The sequence below is a fragment of the Halichoerus grypus genome, chromosome 1 (assembly GCF_964656455.1).
Source record: "Halichoerus grypus chromosome 1, mHalGry1.hap1.1, whole genome shotgun sequence".
NCBI lineage: Eukaryota > Metazoa > Chordata > Mammalia > Carnivora > Phocidae > Halichoerus > Halichoerus grypus.
This window is the reverse complement of record NC_135712.1, coordinates 163,409,074-163,422,634: the sequence shown is the minus strand read 5'-3', so window position 1 is coordinate 163,422,634 and position 13,561 is coordinate 163,409,074. Positions and strand designations below refer to the sequence as shown.

Below are 13,561 nucleotides of genomic sequence, written 5' to 3'. Positions count from 1 at the left end.
ATTAAAAGAAACACACATTCTGGACCTCTGAACTAGGGTCAGTAAAACTAAAGGTTACTTATTTTGGCAACCAAGTTTTGTTCTATAAAGTACCTTTAACAGAAAACAACTAAAAAGCCAAAATATATCTCCATCTCTGGATTATTCCTACTTTTCCAAACTCATATTATTCCCTTGACAAGAAAAAATATTCCCTTGACAGTGTCACCTACCTGACCCTAAATATACAGAAAACAGAGATCTCTATTGGTGTTCATCAAAAATTATAATTTTTCAGCTATTTTGTGGAAAATGGACATTATCTACTTCTCCCAAGCAAATCTTTAGGTTTTAAATTTTGTTTACCTTTAAGTTTTTAAAATTCTAACAGTCATTAAGTCTTACTTAGTCTTCTATATTATCTATTCATTTCCATAGTTATCATTTCAGTTCAATATTTACAAAGGGCATACTTACACTATGACTACATCATAGTCACTGTACTTAATCCAGCTCATATCCTAATGATCTCCTGTGCTAGTTACTTCTCAAGTCATAATCCCATATTTATTAATGTCCTGTCCATAGGACAGTCATCACCTCACTTCCACCTGCTGATCTTGGCCTAGGGGCACCACCTGGTGGTCAGCAATAGGAACTACCCCTCCCACCACCTCATTTCTTCCCCACTGGGAGAACAGTACTTCTGAGCTTTCAGGTTTTGCTCATAGCTCAACTAATTCAATCTTAGAGATCTCCCTTTCAGGAGTGCCTGGGTGGCTCAGTCAGTTAGGCGTCCCAATCTTGATCTCAGCTCATGTCTTGATCTCAGGGCTGTGAGTTCAAGCCCCACGTGGAGTCTACTTAAAACAAAAAACAAAACAAAACTCCCTTTCATATTAACAGAGCTGGATGCCATCCTGTCGTGATTAACCAAGGTGGCAGGGTCCCTTATTTATAAACCCTGGGTAATCCTCAAACTCTAAATCTACATATTATCTTAATCATTTTAAGAATGAGACTGAGAATGAGAAAGAATGGGGTTTTTGAGAGCTAATTCAAAGATGGACTCCAGAAAGCAGCAGGCACTGAGCTCTCTGTGCCTCTGCCAAGTGTTGGCCTTGGTGAGAAGTCCTTCTGGGCATTCGCAGCCCCGATTCCACCTTGTGGAGATATGGGCCCAGGAAAACAGCCTGAAGCTGCTTCTGCTCCTGATGTGCCAGCCTAGAGGCAGAAAAAGCACCTGGGGCAGTGCTACACAGGCCCTCCAGTATGGGGAAAGGTGACAGGCAGTACCTTTCCCTTGTCCTCTGCCCATAGCTATCCAATTCTGTTTTATGGAAAATCCGTATGTAGATCTGGAAATCATGATTCTATCAGGTTGGTTCAGCCTTTTCAGTGTGAAATCATCCCAACACTTGGGCTCTTAGCCACCAAACAGAGGGGATTACCAGGAAGAGTAATGTTACTTCCCCTTTCCACCCTACCTGCCTGCCCCAACCCTTTACTCTTTAATTTCCAGATCCAGCCAAGCATTACAAAAAAATTCTCCTTCTCTCTGTCCATACTGTAAGTAACCCACAAAACTTCCCTAACTGCAGCCTAATAAAGATAATACTCATTTTTCTAAATTCACCTATTAACAGGAAAATGATATAGTGAGCTCTGAAGTGATAGTAACCTTAACAGAGAACTAGGATGACTAACCTTGAACTTTCCCTTCGTTAGCTTCCAAAGTTTGCATCTACCCTCGCATTTCCCTTTAATTAAGCTTATTCTTTCCCAGAATAGCAAAAAAAAAAAAAAAAAAAAAAAAAAAAAACTTATTTATTGTTACTGTTTTATAAAATAAGGGATTTTTAAATATTATTTTAGTATTATTGATTAATTTAGTTACCACTGTAATTGTGAAATAGTGTATAATATTTCACCTAGATTTTGGAGGAATGGAATTTTGGGGGCCAGTCTGGGAATCTACAAACCATTTCTGACATTCAAAGGACTTTTCCCATAGAAATAAACAACTGAATGTTGTATTATAAAGCTGGTAGATGCTTACACTACATGACAATAACTTCTCAGCTGAGCTCCCTGATACCTTAGCTGTTTTTTCCTATTTTATTCCATCTTGATCATAACTATTTAAAAAAATACATTTTCAACATGCAAACCACCTTTCAAAAATCCATACTGAGGGCTCCCTATTTCCAATCACATCATCCAAATTATTTAGTTTCACATTTATAATACTAAATCAAAGCCCTCTGCCCTAAACAGAGATTTTAAAAATCAGCTATACATAATTATGCACTCTTCCAATCTTCTCTCATTACTTCCTCTAAATGTTTTACCAGTCCTCACACTGGTTAGGATTAGGGTTCTAGGTAGGAAATAAAGATAAATAATACACATTCCTACCCCTCCAGAGACTCACAATTGAGGTTTTGTTTTGTTTCGTTTTTCTCCAAGAAGGAGAAAACTATAAAGTACATCTCAGGGCACCTGGATGGCTCAGTCAGTTAAGCATCCGACTCTTGATTTCGACTCAGGTCATGATCTCAGGGTCGTGAGATCAAGCCCCATGTTGAGCTCCGCTCTGGGCATGGAGCCTGCCTGGGATTCTCTCTCCCTCCCACCTCACCTCCCATGCGCAAACTCTCTCTCTCTCATAAGCAAACAAATAAGCACATCTCAGCTATTTTGAAACTTGAAATTTGCAGGTATTGTGTTGTCTTAGGATGGAGAAGATCTATACTTACTGTGCCTCATACTCCTAAGACATCCTCCAAGGAGCACATGCTCTATGAAGTCCCTGTCGGTAACATGACCCCATACTTAGCTCCCCCTTCTCTGAACTTCTACTGCCCTTAATTCAGTAACATCTGATTTTATATTGTTCTCTCTATTGAAGCTTTTAACCACAAGGATGGGTTACAATTATGCTGTAGATACTAATCACCTCAGACCTCCTGGTGGTCAAGTGGAGCCTAGAGTGACTGGATCAACTACCCTGGCTCTGAACATGTCATCACTTTACCCTGCTGTGCTGGACAGATATTTTAATTTTCTATGTGTACCATGAAAAATACTGGGAAGTACAAGTTTAATTTGTGGCATTTTCAAATTAGAAGTAATGACCTCATCTGAAAAATGAAGGAAATGAAACCTATGGAATTTAATTTGTTTAAGGTCACACTGATATTTAATAACAGAAACAAGTCATTCTCAGAATCTAAAACCACAGGCCCCTGACTTCTGGACTTGATTACACCACATCGCACTGCTTCTTTAGTTGCCACTTACATAAATCGTAAATCTTGCCACCCCCCAAGACTGTAAGGTCTTTGAGAATAAGGCTGTAACACAATTTATATGTAGCTCTCATAACTCTCAAAGTGCTAATCTCCAACTGAGGCATACTTAAGAGATAGTTATTGGTGGAATAAAAAGTCTTCAGCATAAAGAAATGTCCCATTTAATGAAAAAGACAACTTCAATTTCCGTATTTAGAAATGTGTCTGAATAGTATTAAGTATGTACATAAATAGAATGTGAAAAAGTGGACAAATACACTTTGGGAGAAAAGGTACCTGAAACTATGCCTTAGAACAGGCAACTGACATGACTATTCTAAAAGCTACATAAAAGGATCTAAGATTGTTAAAAACAAGACAACTGGCTAAAAATGGAGTCACTTCTACTAAGCCCCACGTTATCAAACTGAGAATCTATTTACGGTTTCACCTCTCCCAGAAAGGTACTCTTAAACCAACAAATCAGGGATTACCCGATCACTATTAGTTAGGTAATCTGCCTGATAACTCCTGAGACTCCCTGCAGGGAAACTAAACACAGCAATATCAATCTGATTTTTGCCTAGTGAAACTTCCTTGTATCTGGTCCTTTCTGTCTATGAAACTTTGTACAGCTCTTCAGAGCTCCTAAGTTTCCTATAAGGGATGCTGCCCAAGTTATGAATTGTTGAATAAAGCCAGTAAGATCTTTAAATTTTACCCAGTTGAATTTTTCACAATGTGAAAAGCATTAACATATAAACCATACAACATAAATTTAATACACATAACTCAAATCCTCATTAGTAAGAACTGTTCTAAGTATTGTTCCTCACCTATCTGGCATGCATAAACAAGAGGTTATGACTTATGGCCTTGATGGGCATTATCATCCTCTCCCCTTAACAATGCCAAGAAAAACCAATTTCAGTAAAATTTCTTTCTAATAGAGGCTTTTGGAACCTTTCCCTTTGCTCTTCCCTCTGCCCAGCCTGCTCCTTAGCCAGGTATCTCTTGGTTTCCTCCCATCCTTCAGATATGTGCCCACATATCAAGGAGGTGCTTAAAATTTCCTGCCCTAGAATTCATGTCCCTTCACAACTGTCATATTTTATATAGATTTCTCACACTTTCCAAAATACAGCATTCATATGAAAATTTCTGAAAGCTGAAATGGCGTAAGGAAAAGAAGCAATTACCATTAATTTATATGAAAAAATTTTTGATCCCCCCAGACTCAAAAAGTAACCTCTCTTAGGCTTTTCTGATACCCTAGGACATATCTTGGTAACAGATGCACAAAATAAATTGAGATCAAGCACAGATGCTCACAGTTCAAAGCTATGAGAGCTTGATGCTGAGATGCTGAGTGTAGTTACCAGGAAAGGAGCTTGGCAGTGCTACTTTTACTGCTAGGGGTGTGCCCTCTGTAACTGCCCGCTGCAAAACAAACACTGAATGCCACTGTCACTTTTCACCTTTTTTTGTAAAAGCAAAATTCCTCTTCAGATTTTTTTCAGTTAGCCAAAACAAGCACTAACGTAGGTCTTTCATAAAAGCAAAAGTTTAATGTGAACTTTTTGAAAAGTAGGGGATAACTTTTATTTACATGTTACTCCTCTTACTATACAGTAAACTCCATGAAGACAAATAGTCTTTATTTGTTTTATTCACTCTTATATTCTCACCCCCTAAAACCGGGGTGGACAAAGTATGGGCCACAGCCCAGACACTGTTCACCACAGCCAAACCCAGGTATGCATTTACATATTGTGGGTGACTGCTTTCATGCTACAATGCAGAGCTACAAGAGAGACCAGATGGTCAAAAATACTTACTATCACTATTTACAGAAAAAGTTTGTAGAGCACTGACCAAAAACAATGTTTTAGGTCAAATACTCATAAACATTTACTGAGCAAATGTATGAAAAACAAACAATAGCAAAAAACTGTTTCTGATCCCACAGTGTTTTAGTAACAGATATAAAAGAAGAGCACATAAACGGAGACATCACCATGGAAGCTTTTGGTGCACTCACCCAGGTTTGCACTTTCATCTGTACAATTTTTCATATTCTTCATCATATATTCAAAGAACAAAGTTGGCAAGAGCACTAAAATTCAGATAGCTGGGGTACCCGGGTGGCTCTGTCAGTTAAGCATCTGCCTTCAGCTCAGGTCATGATCCCAGGATCATGGGATCGAGCCCCACAGCAGGATCCCTGCTCAGTGGGGAGTCTGCTGCTCCCTCTCCCTCTGCCCCTCCCCTACCCCTGCTCTCACACTCTCTCTCAAGTAAATAAAATCTTTAAAAAATAATAATAATAAAATAAAAATCAGATAGTTAAGTAACAAGCTTGTTTAAAATCACTCAGCTAGTAAATGGCAAATCCAGGACAGAAGCCTTTTTCTTCTTAAATTGTTTTCCATTATAATCAAGGAAATTTTAAGGCGATAATTATTTACTACTCTTCAATTTGAGGATGAAGTATAAAATCTGACTTAATAATCTTACAAGTAATCTGAGTGTTTCAAAGTTTGACTCACCACAAAACAATGATTATATGTAAAAACCTGAGGTAACCAAACTATTCTGAATTTGAAGTCCTCCTTTCTCCCCTAATTCTACTGTCCATTTCTTCCCTTATGTTATCACTTTATTTTTAAACATTAACAGTATCCTAATACTGAGGCACACTTACATACTACATTAAAATTTCAAAGCATTTACTTAAATAATCTCAATTTATACCATAAAATGTATACTTGACTTCAGGACCACTATGAATGTTACCATTGCTTCAAAATATGGCCTATCTCTAGCCTATAGTCATGAAAACACACATTCCATAGCCATCATAAGCTTTTATTCTTTCACTGGGTCTTCCATTACAATAACTTAATAGTTTTTCTAAGATATTTTATGCTCTTGCATAAAATTTACATCAACGCTCATTATTCCTTTCTTCATAGAGAGCCCCTCTCTTGCTAATCAACTCCACTTGCCTTCTAAGGAATCCTATTCAGGACCTTCAAACTGATCATTGTTATTCTCTTGCTTTGATCTGACTGCTCTATTTAAGGCTGCTAAGACCCTGGTTTCAGCCATCATAATTTCTTGCCTAGATTCTACAACAGACTCCTAACCATTCTCCTTCTACCCTAGACTCCCTGCAGTCTACTCACATGGTAGTCGGAGTGATTCTTTAAAAAATAAGTCAGATGGAGGCACCTGGGTGGCTCAGGCAGTTAAGTGTCTGCCTTCAGCTCAGGTCATGATCCTGGGGTCCTGGGATCGAGTCCCACATCAGGCTCCCTGCTCAGTGGGGAGTCTGCTTCTCCCTCTGCCTGCTGCTCCCCCAGCTTGTGCTCTTGCTCTAATAAATAAATAAAATCTTTTTTTAAAAAGTCAGATTATTATATCACTCTTAGCTCAAAACATCCAATGGCTCTGCATCTCATTCAGTCCTTACAATGTCTATGAAACTCTACCTGATCTGGCCATCTGTGACTTCTCTGAACTATCTCTTAATACGGTGCCAGGCTCACTCAGCTTTTTCACACTGGCCTCCTTGCCATTCCTTTAACATTCAGGCAGGCTCCCACCCTAGGGTCACTTCATCTGCCTTGAATACTTATCGCCCAGATAGCCCGCCACATGACTAACTCCTTCTCTCCTCAAGTCTTCACTCAAATGTTACCTTCTCGATGAGACCTACCCTTATCATCCCACTTTACAACTGCAACTCACCTCCCCTCCATACACACTCTTGATCTCTGTTATCTCATTTTATTTTTTTTTCCATAATACTTATCATCTCACAACATAACATACAACAAATGTAATAAATGAATTATACGTTATCTCCTTCAATACAAAGAAAACTCCATAGGGCAGAAATCTCTGCCAGTTTTGTTCCCTGATGTATCTGAACTACCTAGAACATTGCCTAATACATATTATTTAATAAATATTGATGAATGACTGAATGAAATCTTACTCCGTTTCAAAGATTTAGCCATGTACATTCTCAAACTCACTAATTAGATCTCCTTTCTTGCTCCCATGTCTATTTACTACTAATTCACTGAACAGATAAACCAAGGGCAGAAGTATTAGGAATAGGGAATATGAATAAAATACCCTGTCCTCACGTAACTCTTGTCTTCACTTCTACCATCAATTCCTTGATCTAAATTACTGTCCTCTCTCACCTGGACTGCTATAATAGCCTGCTGGCTCATCTACCTGCATTCCATCTAAATCTACTCCAATCCACTCTCCATGCTATAAGCACAGTGTTAGTCTCTAATCACAAAGTTCATACTGCACTCTCCCTGCCCCCAAGTCTTGCTTAAAATTCTTTGATGCTACTCATCCTTGTAGGTTGAGAAAACCTGCTTAACCTTGTCTGCAAACCTCTGTATGAACTGCACCTATCTCTCCAGCCTTAACCAGTATGCACTTGCATGCATGCACACATGCCAAGTACATACACCTGCCATTCTATCCTTCATATGCAGCAAAACTCTTCCCTTCTTAGGGCCTTTACACCTGCAGCTCAGCTACCTCATTCAGATAAACCTCAGTTTATCCTTTCAATCTCTTTCACTTCCTCAGGAAAGTCATACCCTGACTTCCTTAACTAGGTCAAATGTCCCTATGATAGGCTCCAGTAGCACTTGTCACAGTTGAAAATTTAGACTTGTTTTGAATGATTGTTTAATATGTATCCCCATCTGATTATAAACTCCATGAAAGCAAGAATCACATCTGGTTTTGCTCATCATAATATCCACAGTGCCTAGCACATATCAGATAATATATATTTGCTGACTAAATGACTAAAAGCATTAACCATGATATGGAAATATGAAACCTTTAGAAGAATAAAAAGTGTGGGAAACAAGTGCTATGTTCTGTATGAGGCAGGGAATGGCATGAGGTAAATAAGTGCACAAAGGCTAAATCATGGAAGGCCTTGCATGTCATTTTAAGGAACTTTCTTTACTCCTCACATAATGGTGGAGTCAGTGAAGGGTTTTTAAGCAGTGGAAATGGCATCATTTGCTTTGTGTTTTAGGAGCTCTCACAGGCTACATGCAGCATGGAGAAAGGATTTGAAAGGGCAATGAGATGGATGGAGGCCCAATCTAAGGCACGAACTTAGCAATGGAGAACAGGGGTAAATCTGGGGATTGTGTGATTGAGGAGTGAAAGAGATCAGAACAACTCTTAAGGTTATTCTGTGTCAGAGTAACTCTTAAGGTTATTATATGCCAACGTGGGTGACTGGTGGCTCCAGAAAGTCAGATCTAGTGATTCTCAAACTCATGGGCTGATTGCACTAGAATCATCTGGGGCCTTGATTTAAAATAGGGTTTTCTAGGCTCCATGCCAGACCTTCTAAATCAGAAATTCTGGGCGTGGGGCATAAAAATTGTATTTTCAACTAGTGTCCTAAATGATTTCTTCCATATTCACACAAGTTTGGAAACAACTAAGACAGAAAACATACTAGAAGATAAAAAGGTTTATGAGAGATGATGATGAATTTAAATTTGGAAATGAGGAGTTTGAATTACCTATGCAGATAACCAACAGACAGTGAGATAACTAATTCTGAAGATCACAGGACTGGTCCAGTTGGAGACCAGTATTTGGTAGAAGCTGAAAGTATGACAGCACCTAAGTTCACAGAAGAGTGAAAAGAGTGGTATGGTTATGGTTAAAACTCCAAAGAATGCAACACTTAAGATACAGAGAAGGGGATTTGCTCATTATTCAAAAAATACCCTAAAATGCTATTTCTGCATGAGATACTTGAATGCAAAATGGTGTCCTACTAGATGCTGGGAGGGATATCAAAGCTAAGACGCGGCACCTCTTACAAGCCCTGTGTACAGTTCTAAGCCTTCTCTCAACCCATCAGCCAAAATGTGACAGGCCATATCATTCAAGTCCATACACCTTGAAAGAGTATATGTTTACTAAGAAGACACAAATTCGTTTTATTCCCAAGAGTCTTTAACTTAGAGGAGATCCTTACTTCCCATGACCCACACCAACATCCTAAAGCCCTTCTTTCAAATCTTTCCCAGATTCCTCTGGACAGAATTACTCCTTCCCTAAACACACGTTTTTATGTTGCTTGTGGCACTTAACACATTCTATCTTGTATTATATTGTGGAGGCAGCAGAGTGTTACAGAAAGAGAACTAGCCTACAGAAATCAAAAGCTTCACTCCTACTTACAAGTTGTGTGACCCTGAAATCACTGATGCTTCCTAGTTTGTGAATTAATGACAATAAGGACCGTCATTACCATCTAATAAAATTACTAAGAAGATCAAGTGAGATAATTTATGTTAAAGTGCTTTATTAAAATTCATAAATTACTGGGGCACCTAGGTGGCTCAGTCAGTTAAACTTCTGCCTTCAGCTCATGATCCCGGGTCCTAGGATCAAGCCCTGCTTTGGGCTCTCTGCTCAGCGGAGAGCCTGCTTCTCCCTCTGCCCCTCCCCCCTGGAGGAGTGTTCTCTCTCTCTCTTTCTCTCTCTCAAATAAATAAATAAAATCTTTTTTAAAAATTCATAAATTACTTGCTCTTCTATCTGTACATATTCTCTTTCTGGCTAATTCTCTTAAGAGACTGGGATCAAGTGTTATGTACCAAAATGTGCACCACAGCATTTATCAGAATATCTTGCATATAACAGACATTCAGAAGTTTGGTCAAGTACGTTGAATAGATGATATGAGAGAAAAAAGAGAGACAAGTTTATACTCTCATTCCAAAAACGACCTGAGGCAGCTAACACGCATGTTTCTTTGACCACTCTATTAACTATCCTGCCAATAAATTCTATTTTCCTTGTTCATTCCCCTTTCTGAAATAACCCTTTCTTCTTCCCCCACGTACTCACATATCTAAATCCTATTTCTCCTACAAGATCCAAATCAATGCAGCCACCTCCTACTCCCTAAGCTTTCTATTCACTTCAAACCAAAAGGATCTTTCATCTTCTCAACTTGTCCATACACTTATCATACAGATAGATACTGCCTTTTTTTTTTTTAAGATTTTATTTATTTATTTGACAGAGAGACAGGGAGAGAGGGAATGCAAGCAGGGGGGAGCTGGAGAGGGAGAAGCAGCAGGGAGCCTGACGGAGGCTCCATTCTAGGACGCTGGGATCATGACCTGGGCCTAAGGCAGATGCTTAACAACTGAGCCACCCAGGCGCCTCCAGATACTGGTTTATATTGTTTGCTATTTCTCTAACTAGACTGTAAGTTCACTGAGTCTAGGATCAGAAAGTTTTCAGATACTCTGGACAACTTTAAAGGTGAATAGTAAGTATAATAGAAACAATCTTATGTAGTAGCCATTTTTAAAAATCTGAAGGATTTCAGAAGGATCTGAAATAAGACTATCTTGTGTATGAAATGCTAAACCCTGAATTTTCATAAATTTAGTGCCAATAGCTGATTGTTTCTATCATATTATCCATATAGATGAAGTTTACATTTTAAAGTACAGAAAGTAAAAGTACATTCTTGGACCTCCCAAATACTCAGACCAATGTCCAGCATATTAAAATGGAGAGACCATCTGGTATGGTAGGTAAAAGCAGCTTTTGAATCAGACAATGCCTAGAACACAGGAGTTACTAAAACATACTCATCAAAATGTAAATGGCCTACATTTAGTATTTAAGTTCTGAAACCATGGCATACTTTCTCTATGCCTCTGCTACTTCATCAAGAAAAAAAAAATAGGGCTGCTGTATAATGTGTTTAATATATTGCCTGCCACATAATAAGCACACAATGAACATAGCTATCACTATCATTACTACCATTCCTAAATATCTCTTGATTAATAAGTATTTCGTATATTATCCTACATAAGAAATTACAATGGAAATTTAAATACTTTCATTTCTCTATCTCCTACTCAGTATATAAAAATAGTTACCATAAATTATGGTATTACAACAAAACATGTTATTATGTAATCAGTAAAAATCTATAAAAGAATATTTATGGGGGGGCGCCTGGGTGACTCAGTCAGTTAAGCATCCAACTCTTGGTTTTGGCTCCGGTCATGATCTCAGGGTCATGAGATCAAGCCCCATGCTACGCTCTGTCCTCACTTGGAGTCTCCTTAAGTTTCTCTCTCCCTCTCCCTCTGCCTCCCCCGAACTCACTCTCACTCTCTCTAAAATAAATAAATAAATCTTTAAAAAAAAAAAAAAAAGAATATTTATGGATATCTAAAAATGCTCAAGACAGAATTTGAATCAAAATAGACATAAAATTATGCATTTAGTAATAAGATTCTGGTTTTATTTTAAAAATAATCTTAACGGAACTAAATTGAAATTTTCTCCTATATATTTTTTCATATTTAAGTAAGTAGTATATTAAGAACACACACCAAACTACTGGCAATACTTATTTTTGGTCTTTCCTTCTTTTACTTTCTGCATTTTCAATGTTTTCTACATTAAATATGTTTCTTTCAAATTCAAAATATTTAACTTTATATAACTTTCAAATCACAAAACATTTACAGAAAAAATGGCCTTTGTGAATTTGAAGATGATCCTTTAAGTGATATAATTTGACCAACTATATATGGCATATATTTATTAAGTGCCCATATATTTCTTTTTAGAAAAGAACACATTTCAAATATTGCAGCAGACTGGATGTGTAATAAGATTTTTCTGTGGGAGGGCGCCTGAGTGGCTCAGTCGTTAAGCGTCTGCCTTCGGCTCAGGTCATGATCCCAGGGTCCTAGGATCGAGTCCCACATCAGGCTCCCTGCTCGGCAGGAAGCCTGCTCTCCCCCTCTCCCACTCCCGCTGCTTGTGTTCCTGCTCTCGCTCTCTGTCTCTGTCAAATAAATAAAGTGGAGTGATAACCTGGTGATTATCACTTAAAAAAAAAAAGATTTTTTCTGTGGGAAAAAGACATACACTGGTAAATCCAAAAAGGAAGGGAATGAGAACCTTTCTGTTCAACATGTCATGATTGTTCCACCCAGGGTTCATTTCCATCATGAGATCAAAGCCATGCTTTTTATATATTAGGCACAAATAATATTTGCCAAATCTGAATTTTAAAAAGGAATCTAGCTTAAAGGCCAAGAACCTACTTTGAAAACTAGACTGGTTATGTGGCAGATGGCTAAGGCAGAAGCAGGTGGCTTTCAAACACAATGGATATATTGGAAAATCAATTCAACATGTGTCTCTAGGGTTATGTTTGTACACAGTTACATGTACATGCACGTCTATAAGAATGTTAACATAGACAGAAATATCAGCATATGTAAGCAATTATCACCAGTATTAAAACATTTCATCCTCAGACATGAGTTTAAAAAAAAAAGATACAAAAATAGAGAAGCCAGTATTTAGAATTTGAAACTCTCTCATACTAAGATACAACAGAGTAGAAGGTCTCCAGACTAATCTCCAATTAACCAACTTGCCATATCATTCTTAAACTTTCCATTTTCTCGGAAAGATATGCAGACTTTATATTCACAGGATAATCAATGTTAATGGTTGGTACACTTCCATATACATCTTGCTCCCACATCAGTTTGTCATATTCACTATAATTAAACAGTTTACTTAAATACTATATAAACCAATAATTAAGAGTATAAAATAAAGGGCTGTTGTTTCTATGAAAACTAAGGTGCTTTGGAAAGACTCAAGAAAAGCACATTGCTTTTTTAAAAATGAATTTCAAGTGGGCAAGGCCTTTCAAGGCCTTAAAATCTAAGGGTCTGGGGAAAAAAAACCTAAGAGTCTGTCCCACGCTGCTTCACAAGTATCACCAGGTTATCACTCCACTTTATGAAAATTTTTAAACTGGAAATTATAGTCCATGCAATGAGCGCAAGAAAGGTATAGAAGTCCAATCAGGTTTATATTTTAAAAATTTAAGGCCTTGGGGGCGCCTGGGTGGCTCAGTTGGTTAAGCGACTGCCTTCGGCTCAGGTCATGATCCTGGAGTCCCGGGATCGAGTCCCACATCGGGCTCCCGGCTCGGCAGGAAGCCTGCTTCTCCCTTTCCCACTCCCCCTGCTTGTGTTCCCTCTCTCGCTGTCTCTCTCTCTGTCAAATAAATAAATAAAATCTTTAAAAAAAAAAAAAAAAAAAAAAAAAAAAAAAAAAAAAATTTAAGGCCTTGGTTTTAAGTTAAAGTAATTAAAAATAGAACCACCGTAAGATCCAGTAATTGCACTCCTGGGTATTTATCC

General features: G+C 38.0%; 1 protein-coding gene across 4 annotated transcripts in view; it reads right to left on the bottom strand.

Annotated features, from left to right (window-relative positions):
• The window catches only part of TMCC1 (transmembrane and coiled-coil domain family 1), a 250,694-nt gene that overhangs the window by 170,114 nt on the left and 67,019 nt on the right, over window positions 1-13,561 (bottom strand). The window lies entirely within an intron of this gene.